Genomic DNA, 13,466 nt, shown 5'->3' with positions numbered 1-13,466 from the left:
ACAGAATTTATAGTGAAAGATCAAAGTGTCGTACAACTGATGCAATGTATTGAACAAACTTAGATTGCTGTTATGTCTTTAATCACTCAGAATGGGGATGCAGGTTTCAATTCATTTTTATTTATATTATAACAGGAAGAACATAACATTGTTAATCTGGAATCTGGAATGTGAGGGCCGTGTATTTTATTTTACGGATGTGTTGAGAGAATAACTGAAATCCTTTTTCTTTTACTCAACAATCTGCAATCAGTAAACATTTGACAGGAGTATGTCTGCGCTTTTTAAATCCTGGAGTGAATGAAATATTTGAGAACCAGCAGCAAGCTTTTTGTGTATTTGCATTGAGATGCTTGTTTCTATGCTCACCCTAAAATCGAGTTCTATGGAACTCAGTCATACAGGAGAAAGTGAGGACTGCAGATGCTGGAGACCAGAGTTGAAAAGTGTGGTGCTGGAAAGGCACAGCAGGCCAGGCAGCATCCGAGGAGCAGGAGAATCGACGTTTCGGGCATAAGCCCTTCTTCACTCAGTCATATAGTCACACACACAAGGGAAAGTACAATTAATGGGTCATAGTTGCTCATAGTTCAACTGATTGTCTTGACCTGGAAAACACATGCTCCAGATCGGATGATGAAGATATTTTCACCCTTCGTCACGAAAAGTAGTTTCGCTGAATACAGCTGCTGAATTTGTACACCAAAGTCATTGCTGGGTTCTCTCAGAGACATGGACTTCTTGCAGGTGATGAAGTTTCTTGTTTGACCTCATTACCAGGAGGTCAGATTACTGTGTTGATGGATTCAAAAAGGATGAGACTTGATGACCTCTGGTTCCTTTTAAAACATAGGCTTTACTGCCCCTTCGGCTGCTGTATCTTTCTTTCTGCAGATAGTGTTTAAAAATTACAAAGGGACAAACATATTAGTCTTACTCTGTGAATCCTCACAAATTTATTCATTTTCCAAATATTGTGCCCATCTTAGGTTGTTTAACTATATACTGATTTATTGTTTTAAGTTACTCATCCTGAAGGAGTGAAAAGGAAATGGCAAAACAGCCAAATTCTTTGTTTCAAAAAGACCCATTCCATTCAGGAATAGTTTTGGATTGTATCAGGATGTGTGCAGGTAATACCTTTTTGTTTGCAATATGCTCTTTTGTTTCTGTTATAAATCAGTTTTGATAGACAAGGCAATTCAGCTGATCATCATCAAGGCAGAGGAAATTTATCTCTCAACCCCCGAGGCTCCCAGCCTCATTCTTGATGAAGGGCTTTTGCCCGAATTGGCGATTTTTCTGCTCCTTGGATGCTGCCTGACCTGCTGTGCTTTTCCAGCACCACTCTAATCTTGAGCTGATCACCATTCTTGTGATACATTATCCACTTATTAAAAGAAATATCAATTTCAAAGAGTCCACATTGAATAAATCTTAAAAATTAGGAGTATGTCTTTATTGGGCATTATGCCTAGCATGAATAATAATCCAAATCCCACAATATGTATGTGCAAGTCTGGACTGACAGACCATAAACTACATTAACTTTGGGTCAATTTGCCATTCTCCACGAAACCAGATTAGTCAATGGATGGCTCTATTCCTGTAACCAATTACATCTCTTTATGTGTGACACAAATGGCAGAACCTACCTCTCAAGGTTTGGTCTCTTAAACAGTGAGTAAGAGTGTGCTATATGAAGACATTCCATCTGAAATTAATTTGCTTGCAGCATGTCCACCATCTATCATTGACGTTGATAATGAGGAGGACCTGAAACCTGTGGAGTAAAATCATAAACAGAAGAAAACTGAAGAGGGAAACCTGCCTCAGTTTACAAAATCACCGGTTATGTGCTCTGATTACTGGCTGATGTTATAAAGAAATGGTTTTAAAAAGAATCCAGTTTCTAACCCAGTAGTTTACCTCCCACCTGTTAGTTTCACCCTCTTCACCCAGCAGAGGCTGGGAAGGATGAGATCATAATGGACAGCTTGTGCTTTATTTTGGCAAGAATACAATGTGATAAGTAACTTTTGTTTACCAGCCAAAATTCTCTGGTATGTCTAATAGCACGGCCACTGATACAAGCTGATCAAAGTGATGTAATCCTCTCTGCAAGAACTTACACACAGGAAAAGCAAAGACAATGTTTACAACAGAATGTTATCAGTTGGATCTCATATGACTTCACAGTAGCACTTTTCTCAATCTCCTCAATGAGGTTTGTGTTGATGATTAAAGGCTGTAATTCATCACTTTAAAAGTAGGCCATTGTTCCTCCGTAAGTAATGTAACAGTCTAAAACAAAGGAAGAAACTGAATTTGAAATTAAAATTCATTTTCTGCCAGCAAGACTATTTCATGCGTTTTCACATTTCAGTGAATCCTTTGGGATTGCAGCTCAGTGCAAAAATAAATTCTTTGCCACTAATTGAAATTAACCACAAAACGTTCCAACTAGCTGAACTTAAATTCTTATCTTTTTGTCAAAAAGTTTGTTGAGAGATTTATGTGAGATGACTTTGGTTGAGCCCAGTTTCCAAGGAAACAAGGAGACTACAAGGGGATAACATCAAATATCCATGACCACACTGTGTGGCTTCATATCAAGCAGGAACAGACTGCCTAGAATACTACAGGACTTATATAACCAAAGTAATCAAAGCCAACCTCACAGTCACCTCCAATCTGAAATAAGCATAACCTCCCCAGTGGATTTTGATCTTAAAAGATGCAAGAAACACAAATCTACACTGCCACTAAAACTGTTACGTGCACCTCCATAAAATTGCTTGTCTCTGTCCCTGCATCCTAATTCCAAGTTTTCCAAAAATACTTACTAAGAAATTTGCTAAACTCAATCTCATGAAGACAGCTTCTCTGTCTATACATCAACATTTGTTAGTTTTCTTTCGTTGTTCAGCTCACTCTGTTCCATTGCCCTCATCCTGATTGCATTATTCCAAAGGCCGACACCCTCAGCAATGATAGAGTTCAGACCAATTTGTCATTATCCACTACAGCATTACACAATAGATAAGAAAATCAAACAGTAGGCCAATGTTTTTGCTGCCTATTTTCTTGGTGACCTTGCGATAGCTTTCTACTACCCAAGAGTTAAGAGCAAAACCATATATTTGATAGAATTGTGGATTTACTATTAGGTGTTAAAATTATGGCATTATGGATGGTAGCACTCTGCCTACTCATTAGCATTATTAAGTGACTGTCCCCAGGTATCTCATTGACAGCACTTACAGTGCTCAAACAAATCATGTTGGCTTTGCCAGGGACTGCAAAAAGCAACCGAGGGCAGTCCATAATCAAAAGGTGTTCATCCTGCTTTCAGAATATTGCTAAATACCTATGGGTTATTCTGCTGTATTTACATTCTCTCGTGTTTCTTGTGCAGTGCATCTTAACCAGTGTATTTCAGATGTCAGAGCAATGACAGATAGAGAAGCTAAAGGCAGTCTCAATTCCCATCTTAACATAACAGCTGAACAAGTGCTTATCTGTCTTTATGAGATTCTTGAAAAGGAACAAAATCAGAAGTTCCTTTTTGCCCACATGAACTGCAACATTGCAGATTATATCTTGACTTTTGAGAAGCTACACTTTTTTGTGATCTGCAAGATCTGCTGCTTTTAGTAGATTATGTTCTGGCACATACTGGGATGGTGCATTTTGAAGCTAAAATCACCTCATTAGAGTGTCACCTTTCAGAATTTCTGACTACCACCAGGAAGGAATCTTGGTTTTTTAAAATGAGCTAAACTGAGATCTCAAAAAGCTAAATATATAAGCCAGCAGGGATGGTGATTGTTCATCTAGATCAATGCTCTGAAAGTATTGAAAGGCAGTCGAACATTTCAATGGTCATTTCCATGCATTGCTCCTGCAACAGCACTATTTAATTTGGAATCAGCAAGGGGTCATTACCAAGTCAATTGCTGTACTCTGTCCTTTGGGAGAGGGAGGAGTGAGACTCTGATAATTGTTTGCCCAAAAGCTGCTAGGCTGCTCTGCTGTCTAGGAAAAGAACAGAGAAAGTTGCAGAAAGTGGAGAGACAAACAAAAAATAGTCTATGAGGAGAATGGCAAGCAAGAGAGGATTAGTACAAAATCAGCTTCAAAACACGCAAGACAATCCATTAAAGTGGGGTAGAGAAGATCTTCATTTTCATATTATTACATAAAATCAACTTGCATTGATGGAAATAAATGCAATGAATCCAGTAATTCAACATGAATGAATTAGCTTAATAATTCAGTAAATTATATTGAATTACATAGAAATTACAATACCGAAACTGGTCATTCAATGCAATCATTCTTTGTTGGCCCTCCTTCACAATATTTCTCATGAGTATTACCTTAATCGTCTTCCTGTAATCACCATGTGAGCATTGTTCTGATTTCAGTTGGCAGTCTTGTTTCTTAACTATTAACATTCATTGTAATTCTAGGTTTCACAAACTTTCTGTGTAGAATGGTTCCTCTGCTCTCCATACTACATTTTTAAACCTTTTATATATCATCCCTTTGTGGTCTTGTGGGGGACATTTGACATTGCATGATGGGGATAAAATTGGCCAGCTCTCAAGCAATAGTTCAGCAAGTTGAAAGGACTGTGGCAAAAGGTCAGAAACAGCTTTCTGGACCAGGCTGAATGTAAACAAATCCCACAAGTTTGATAAAACTTCAGTAATCTTCTTAACGACTCCTTGTATATTTCGAACCACAAATTGATTTAAACAAAACATCCATACAACAGGAATAAAGTTATGGAATGACGCAAATTATTAATGTTTTTAGGGCTAAGCTTCAGTGCTACGGGTGACGTATATTTCATGATAATTCTAGACTCATTAACAGAAGCAAACATTTTAAAATCTATTTTGACCTATTCATTTGTCATATAAACATTTCAATTTAATCTCCACCATCTCTTTAAATCATGCATTTCCAAATGAAACTTTTGACTTGTTTTAAATTTAAATTTATGTTTCCTGATTTATGTCCTTATTGTCACAATTTATTTCTATATCCTGGTCCCTAAAACTGCCTGGTGTGCCCATTGTAACTTGTGTTAAGAGTTTATGTAGATTTACCCTTGCATCCTGACTTTTAAATTTGACACCTATTGACATAAAAATTGATCGTGCATCACCCAGTGGAATCTTGGTTTGTCATTGAGAAATTGAAGAAACAGATCCAAAGAGTCAGGTTTTAAAATGACGCTCCTGTTGTGTCATTCGGTTACTTATTTGTGCAAGTAAATATAAAACAGTATGTCTCCATTCTAATAAATGTAAACTGCTCATAAACCTCAAGGGAGTGCGTGGCACCACTGGTCCTGAGGGGATCTGTCGAGCATCTCAACATTCAGAACAAAATTCTGAGAGTGTTAAATTGAATAGCTACTGAAAGCAAATGCAGATATCATGATGTATGGTTAAGCTAGTGCATGCATTGCAAGCAGACAGTATCACAAATCTGTCCTGAAAAATTTTAAGATAGATAAGTTCCCAGTACTTGGTGGGATCTATCCCAGAATTCTGAGGGAGATAAGGGAAGAGATTGCTAAGCCTTGACAGAGATCTTCGTTTCCTGTTTAGGTAGGTGACGTTTTGGCAGGTTCGTTTAAACTTGCCTTCCAAACTTCCCTAAGCCCATATCCAGAGCTTTGTTCTCAGGTAAAATATGGAAACATAAAGGTCCTGTTTAGTTGTCGTGCGCTTCATGGTATGTGATTTAGCAATATGAACCATTCACTCAATGAGACCATTGGAATTTAGATAAAACAGTAATACTTCACATGATTTATGCCTGACTTGGCACACAAGTCCCTAAAGTCTGCTTGTAATTTTTTGGCCTGCTTTCATATGTGACACCTTCACATGTACGACAGACTGAATACTGCACTTGTTTTGTCTGTCACAAATGGAGTTGTACAGTTGAAGTGTCAATTAGCTTTCTGATCATTATCAATTTGGAAAAGCAGTCGGTGATTAAGAGAAAATAATTTCCATATATAGCAAAGACATTTTTTGCAATTTTGGACCAAGGGACCGAAGGAATTGTGTGAAGGTGGAGATATTCTTTGTATTTCAGGCTTGGTGACTCTGAGCTTGTCAATTGGACAGAAAATTGGCTTTCTGGTAGGAGATAGAGGATGATGGTGGAGGGCTGTTTTTCAAACCAAGGCTCTGCGAGGAGCAGTGTTCCAAAGGGATCAGCATTGGGTCCACTTTTGTTCGTCATTTGTATAATTATTATAAGAAGGATATTATTAAACTGGAGAGGGTTCAGAATAGATTTACCAGGATGTTGCCAGGAATGGAGCGCTTGTGATATAAAAATAGAATGGAAAGGCTGGAAGTTTTTCCTTGGAGCATAGGAGGTTGAGGGGATGACCTTATAAATGCTTATAAAATTTATTAATGAGGGGCATGGATAAGGTGCTTTGTCCTGTGGTGGAGGGAGTTCAAAACTAGGGGAAGTATTTTTAAGGTGAGAGGAGAAAGGTTTGAAAAGGACATGGGGGCAACTTTTTTACACAGAGCGTGGTTCATGTGTGAAATGAACTGCCAGAGAAAGTGGTAGATATAGGTACGGTTACAACATTTAAAAGACATTTGGATAAGTTCATGAATAGGAAAGGTTTGGCGGGTTATGGACCATGTACAGGGAGGTGAGACTAGTTCAGTTTGGGAACATGGTTGGCATGGACTGGTTGGACCGAATGGTCTGTTTCCATACTGTACAACTCCATGACTTTATGACAGAGACATCTCACACATGCTCAATATTTTCTGTGTATCTTTATGACCCCGGCCAGTACAATATCATGTGCCAGGGATTTTTGTTCACTCTGAATCCATATGTCTCTGATGTAGCTGTGACCATATGTCCTGGCCAACAGCCTTGAATATATTTATGTTAAAAATTGCTCCTCTTGAGAAACCTAGTTCATCTCTGGATGGGTTAAAAATATCCAGAAGTGTCTGTCACCTCTTGTATTATGTCAGGTCATCCTTCTGTCATAATGTTCGGTGTACTAAATTCAAATACAATTGGTTTGTCACTCTTCTATAAAGCATGCTCCTAGACCTTTCTGAGGTGCATCAACTTCCATTATCTTCTTGCATGAAATGCTGCAGGATGCATATTTCTCACTAGCAATTGATGTTTCAGTTGCTTTGAATGTTGCCATAAAATGACACGTTTTTCCTTGAGAAGTCTCTCAATGATGATTTTTGTTTGGACTGAAATATTTGGTATCTTTGGAGTCTACCAACTTTTCCTGTGGTTCTTAAAATCGCGTTGCTGCCTTTACTTTATGAGGAAACGTCATTATTAGTCACCATGTTGTAAACATGTGTTATGCTCTTTAATGCAGAATTACCATTCTCTTTGCATATCAAATTTAGTTAACAGTTAAACTGATAACTTGTAGTTAGAAAGCAACTTGTATGTACATTCTCAATCTAGCATGCTGCTGCTTGGTCTCCTCATGGATGCTGGTCATGTGGTATCACCTGATCCTTGGGTCATTGGCACACCCGGACCTTAAGGCATTAATACTTGTATGTCTGTTGTACAGAGGTACTTGTGTTCCCGACCAGAGTCAGGCGCCATGTCATGCATACATAACCCTTATTGCACAGTAGTCAACCTTTGTTTTACCATAGTGATTCAAATTGAGCTGGGACAGAAAAAAGCAGCAGAATGAAAGTATGGTGACTACTACCAGGATACTGGACAGAGAGCAATGGAATGTGATCCCCACCATCATACACAAGCTACACATTGAGGGAGTGAAGTTGTCTTTGGTTTAGGTAAATTAGTTCATCTATTGTGCACACAGAGCAAGATACATGCAGTCATTGACACCCTGCAACAAGGAGGAGCCAGCAGTGCCTGTAAACCCCTGTATTCACACTTTCTGCTTCTCTCTAGGGAAAGGCAATGAGACATCACTTTCAGTCTTTGCAATGAGGACCCCAGGGACATTTGTTCTGTAGCAGCTCTCTGCAAATTCTGTGATACAGCTAATATCTTCAGTAGCAGTCTGAACGGAACCACAGATGTGAAAGTTCAGAACCATAATTACTTTGACAGCATTGTCAATGTGATCTTTTCCATGCTGTGTGGTTGGAGTTGTGAAAATAGCTGAAAACAGATTTGAGTCAAGACCTCTTTAGTAATACACCACTGTCTCAGCCACCGTTCACATTGAAGCTAATGTACAGAAATGTTGCCTAGCTACACTCTGCGGAAAAGGCTTTAGACTGAGAGCTTATCTCCCTTTTCTTCTCTCCCACTTTCAGCAGCCTGTCCTGCTATGGGTGGCCTCCACTCATTGTTCCAGTCTTGTGCAATTCCAAGTTGAAGGCTTACTTGAGCACCCATGTATAAGAAACAACTAAGCTGGCCAAATGTCTATTTTGAAGAAAGGTCACTGGAACCGAAATGTTAACTTTGCTTTCTCTCCACCAATGCTGCCAGTTCTGCTGAGATTTCCCAGTAGTTTCTGTTTTCCTTCCTGTTTTCCAACATTTGTAGTTCCTTCATTTTTTTTTCACAGTACTGCAGAAGTGGTTTCAACAGCACCTTGTAGAGTCTCAGTAAGGCTTCCTCACATCCAAGGAGCAGGAAAATTGACGTTTTGGGCAAAAGTCCTTCATCAGGAATAGAAGAGCTTTTGCCTGAAATGTCGATTTTCCTGCTACTCGGATGCTGCCTGACCTGCTGCGCTTTTCCAGCACCACTCTAATCTAGACTCTGGTTTCCAGCATCTGCAGTCCTTGTTTTTACCTTCCTCACACTTATACTCCAAACTCCTTGAAATAAGGGCTAACATTCCATTAGCCTTCATATTTCTTACTGCATCAATGTTTCATGCACAAGTAGCTATAAATCTCTTTGTGTTTGTGTTGCTGCTTTCTGCAGTTTTGTTTCTCTGTTTAAGTAATATTCAGTTCCTTTGTTCTTCCATCTGAAATGAACAACTTCACATTTTTCCACATAGTACTTCATTTGCCAACTTTTCCCCACAACTGAAACTATTAATGTCTCTCTGTAAACTGTTTATATCTCTCTCACAACCTATCGTTCTACCTAGTTTTGTGTCGTCTACACATTTGGCTACAGTGCATTCACCTCTTTCCTCTAAGTCACATTGTACACGGTTGTAGTCCCAGTACTGATTCCTGCAGAATCCCATTGGTTACGGGTCACCAACTTGAAAAAGAACCCCTAATCTCCATTCACTGTTCTCTGGCCATTAGCCAATTCAGTATCCATGCCAATAAACTACCTCCAACACCATGGGGTCTTACTTTATGACTTAACCTTTTGTAATCTACCTGGTCAAATGCTTCTTGAAATCCAAATGCAACACAGCTACTGGTTCTCCTCAATCCTCTGTGGTTAAGACTTCCTAAAAGAAAACCTCTAATAAATTAGTCCAGCTTGTAGACACATACACACAAATATGCATACATATATATATATTCATTAACAATCCTGAAAAAAGTTAATGATCCTTTTGAATTGTATTGGGGTGATGGAGAAGCATAGGTGCATATATGTTTCCCAATGTTCATTACCATGTTCAGCTGAACAAGATTAAGATCTGAAACTTTCTTCTGATAACATGAAATATGTGATGCATATCGACTAACATCAACATCATCTGGCTGCTGTACGTGACTTTGATAGTCATTAAGCATGTATGTGAAAATGTCCTTATGAAGATAGTGCCTGGTACACTAAACATGGCCACACATAAATAGCAATAGGGGCTGTTTGATTAATAAAATGAAGAAGGAATTCTTGCATTGGACTGTGCAATATACTGCAAGCTAGTTAAGTGTCTCAATATTCTGAGACATTACCGCAAATCTAGTTTTATTTAAAATAAAATAGAACATGATTTTCTTATATAAATCACTAAATATTTGATTTTCAACTGGCTGCTAACTTTGAAAGATATTTCTTAGGATAATGGGAAACATTACAAACACTTGCTCCTGTACACTCATTGCATTAAGTCAAATAAAATTGCAATATGTACTGTGATTTGGTGTTTAGAATAAACATTCTTTTATTGCATAGATTCTGGGGTAGAAATTAGTGTGCATGATATCCATTTCCCTGGGATAAAAATGCTCAAAATGAACCAGTTTAGAATGGAGATGGCCCAGGCCTAATCCGTACAGATGATTGGCCCACTGTTATATTGGGGCCACGGAGTTGTACTTTTGAATATAATTATTAGTGGCCTAACATCTGGTGAAGGATCACTTTATAGAATCTTCTGCTGATGACAAAGGCAAGTGTTGGACGTGGGCCAACCCTGATTGTTCAGGGCTTCTGTAAACACTAAGTAAGGAGGTCCAGAGAAAAATGCACTGTAAATTGTACACAGGCTATTTCACTGCTAATATGGTATGCTTTTTGACTCACAAAGGGGAACGCTGAATACCAATTACTACACTGCTAAGTTCTATTAGTTTTGAACAGACATTTGTTTTGCATTATTGACAGTTTCTGCATCAAATTGTTATTTGTGCTGTGTGGGTTGTTTCAGGCTGCTGTTGATTAACTACAGCCCTGAGAAATATTTTCTGTGGCAAAAAAAAAGAACTAGCAAGGACTACAGCAATATTTAAATAAGGATGACCAAGAATGTGAATCATAAGTCAAATTACAGAGAGCTAAAGTAATAAAACACTTCTGCTGGAGAAAATAAAACACAATATAACAGGGGTAATGTTCCAAATTTCTTCTCCTGGTGGGACAGCATGGCGAACACTTTGCTAACTGTTAAGTGTGGCTTCCGAAGAACACAATTGCAGAAAATTACACAAGAATCTTATTTTAAAAAGAATTGTGGGGAAAATGGGAAGCTCCCAAAATGGTCAAACGTTTTATTTCAAAACAGGGAGATAAGGACTCATGTTGTTCGAGGCAAGGTGTTAACATGGATAGAAGCTTGGCTGTCTGGCAGAAAGCAGAGAGTGGGGATAAAATGGTCCTTCTTAGGATGGCAGCTGGTGACAAGTGGTGTTCTGCGAGGCTCAGAGTTGGGATCACAACTTTTCACTTTATGCATTAATGATCTAGATGAAGGAACTGAGGGCATTCTGGCTCAGTTTGCAGACGATACAAAGATAGGTAGAAGGACAGGTAGCATTGAGGAGGTGGGGAGGCTGCAGAACGATTTGGATAGGTTAGGAAAGTGGGCAACGAAGTGGCAGATGCAGTACAATGTGGGAAAGTGTGAGGTCAGGCACTTTGTTAGGAAGAATAGAGGCATGGGCTATTTTCTAAATGGGGAGAAAATTCAGAAGCCTAAAGTGCGAAGAAATTTGGGAGTTCTAGTCCAGGAGTGTGTCAAGGTAAACTTGTAGGTTGAGTCAGTAATTAGGAAGGCAAATGCAATTATGGCATTTATTTTGAGAGGACTTGAATATAAAAGTACTTCTGAGGCTCTATAAGTTTCTGGGTAGACCACATTTGGAGTATTGTGCGCAGTTTTTGACCCTTATCTCAGGAAGAATGCACTGGCCTTGGACCGTATTCAGAGAAGGTTCACGAAAATGGTCACAAGAATGAAAAGCTAAACATACGAGAAACAGTTGAGCATCTGGTTCTGTATTTGATGGAGTTTAGAAGGATGGTGGGAGTGTTGGGGGAGGAATCTAATTGAAACATACAGAATACTGAATGGCCTGAACAGAATAGATGTTGGGAAGAAATTTCCATTGGTAGTAGAGACTAGGTCCCGAGGGCATAGCCTCCGAGTAAAGGGAAGATCGATACCAACACCTACCAGCAGGTGGCGATGGACCCAATTCCACAGCTAGAAAACCGCATTACAGCAAAAAAACTACATAAGGCAGGTGACGAAACATCGATTCTCCTGTTCCCTGGATGCTGCCTGACCTGCTGCGCTTTTCCAGCAACACATTTCCAGCTCTGATCTCCAGCATCTGCAGACCTCACTTTCTCACCAGGTGAAATTAACAAGACAGACCTCCAAAGAATGAATCCAGAAGGATCCAATATACTCAGTTTCTACATATTATCAAAGATACATAAACAAGGGACCCACCTTCCCTACCCCCCACCCTCAGGCCCATTGTCTCACTTCCCAGCATAGTGACATGCAAGCTAGCAAAGGAACTGCAACACAAACTGAAACTCCTGGTACGAGACTCAACCCACTCCATCCACTTCACCCTGGAATTCCTTAACATCATCAAAGACACCAAGGTAGAGGACAATGTGTTCATGGTTTCCTTCAATGGGACAGCCCTATTCATATCAATAAACATCAGCCTGGCCAAAGAAACACTGGCCTCACTGGTAGCCGAACCAAGGACACAAACACCTGACAGCACCATCTCCATCAGCAAGGACAGCATCTTCAAACTAGTAGACATGTGCCTCACAACCCTCTTTACCTTCAACGACAAGATTGACAAACAAATCAGGGGATGCCTATTGGATCATCAATATCAAGATTTATAGCAGAAGCAGTTATGCAAAGGTTAGAATGAACAGCCTTTCCCACGATACAGCCCAAGCTTTCATCCGCTACTTTTGTCATCCCGAAATGAAACAAAATAGACGAAACCCATAAGCACATAAACAACATCGGTATAAAATTCATCAAAGAGGAAAAGAACAATAACTGATTCCCCTTTCTAGATGTCACAGTAGAACAAAAAGCCAATGGAGAGCTGCAGACCAGTGTTTATAGGAACGCCACACACACTGAGCAGACACTCAACTACTGGAGCAACCAACACAACACATAAATGGAGCTGCATCAGGGCATTATTTAAATGGACCAAAACACACTGCAGGAACTATGAGAACCTGAGGAAAATCACTTAAACAATGTATTCAGGAACAACAGGTACCCAATAAGCACAGTCTGTCGATTCCTGTAAAACAAACCTAAACAGGAAGATACAACACACCCAGAGACTCGAGCCACCATACCATACATAAAAGATATCTCAGAGATGATGACCAGATTACACCAGTCCCTGGGCATCATGGTGGCCCACAAACCTACCACCAAACTGAAACATCTCCTAATGAATTTAAGGGACCCCTACCCACAGCCAGCAGAAATACCCTGCAAGGACTGCAACAAACATTACATTGGACAGATTGGCAAGAAACTAGGCACCAGGATGCATGAGCACCAACTAGCCACCATAAAGCCATAACCAACTATCACTGGTATCCATATATCCATACACACAGGCGAAGAGGGACACCAGTTCAACTGGGACAATACATCCATCCTGGGACAGGCTAAAAATTTCTAGAGGGCCTGGCATTCAAATTCGGAACTCCATTAACAAATACATCGATTTGGGCCCCATATACCAACCTCTCAGAAACAGAACTGGAAATGATATCACTTACCA

At 39.5% G+C, this 13,466-nt stretch overlaps 1 long non-coding RNA gene across 1 annotated transcript; it reads right to left on the bottom strand.

Annotated features, from left to right (window-relative positions):
• Positions 1-379: 379 nt before the first annotated feature.
• On the bottom strand, positions 380-4,484 carry LOC148152112 (uncharacterized). The gene is made up of 3 exons (XR_015757817.1): positions 4,383-4,484; positions 1,656-1,783; positions 380-888 (listed from the first exon to the last, which is right to left on the bottom strand). It is a non-coding gene; the product is annotated as an uncharacterized LOC148152112 (long non-coding RNA).
• Between the last annotated feature and the right edge of the window lie 8,982 nt (positions 4,485-13,466).

This window comes from Chiloscyllium plagiosum, unplaced genomic scaffold (genome assembly GCF_037043375.1).
Source record: "Chiloscyllium plagiosum isolate Xiang-an unplaced genomic scaffold, Cpla_swu_hap1 HiC_scaffold_1, whole genome shotgun sequence".
NCBI classification, from domain to species: domain Eukaryota; kingdom Metazoa; phylum Chordata; class Chondrichthyes; order Orectolobiformes; family Hemiscylliidae; genus Chiloscyllium; species Chiloscyllium plagiosum.
Note: the sequence above shows the minus strand (reverse complement) of the source record. Positions and strands in the feature narration are given on the sequence as shown.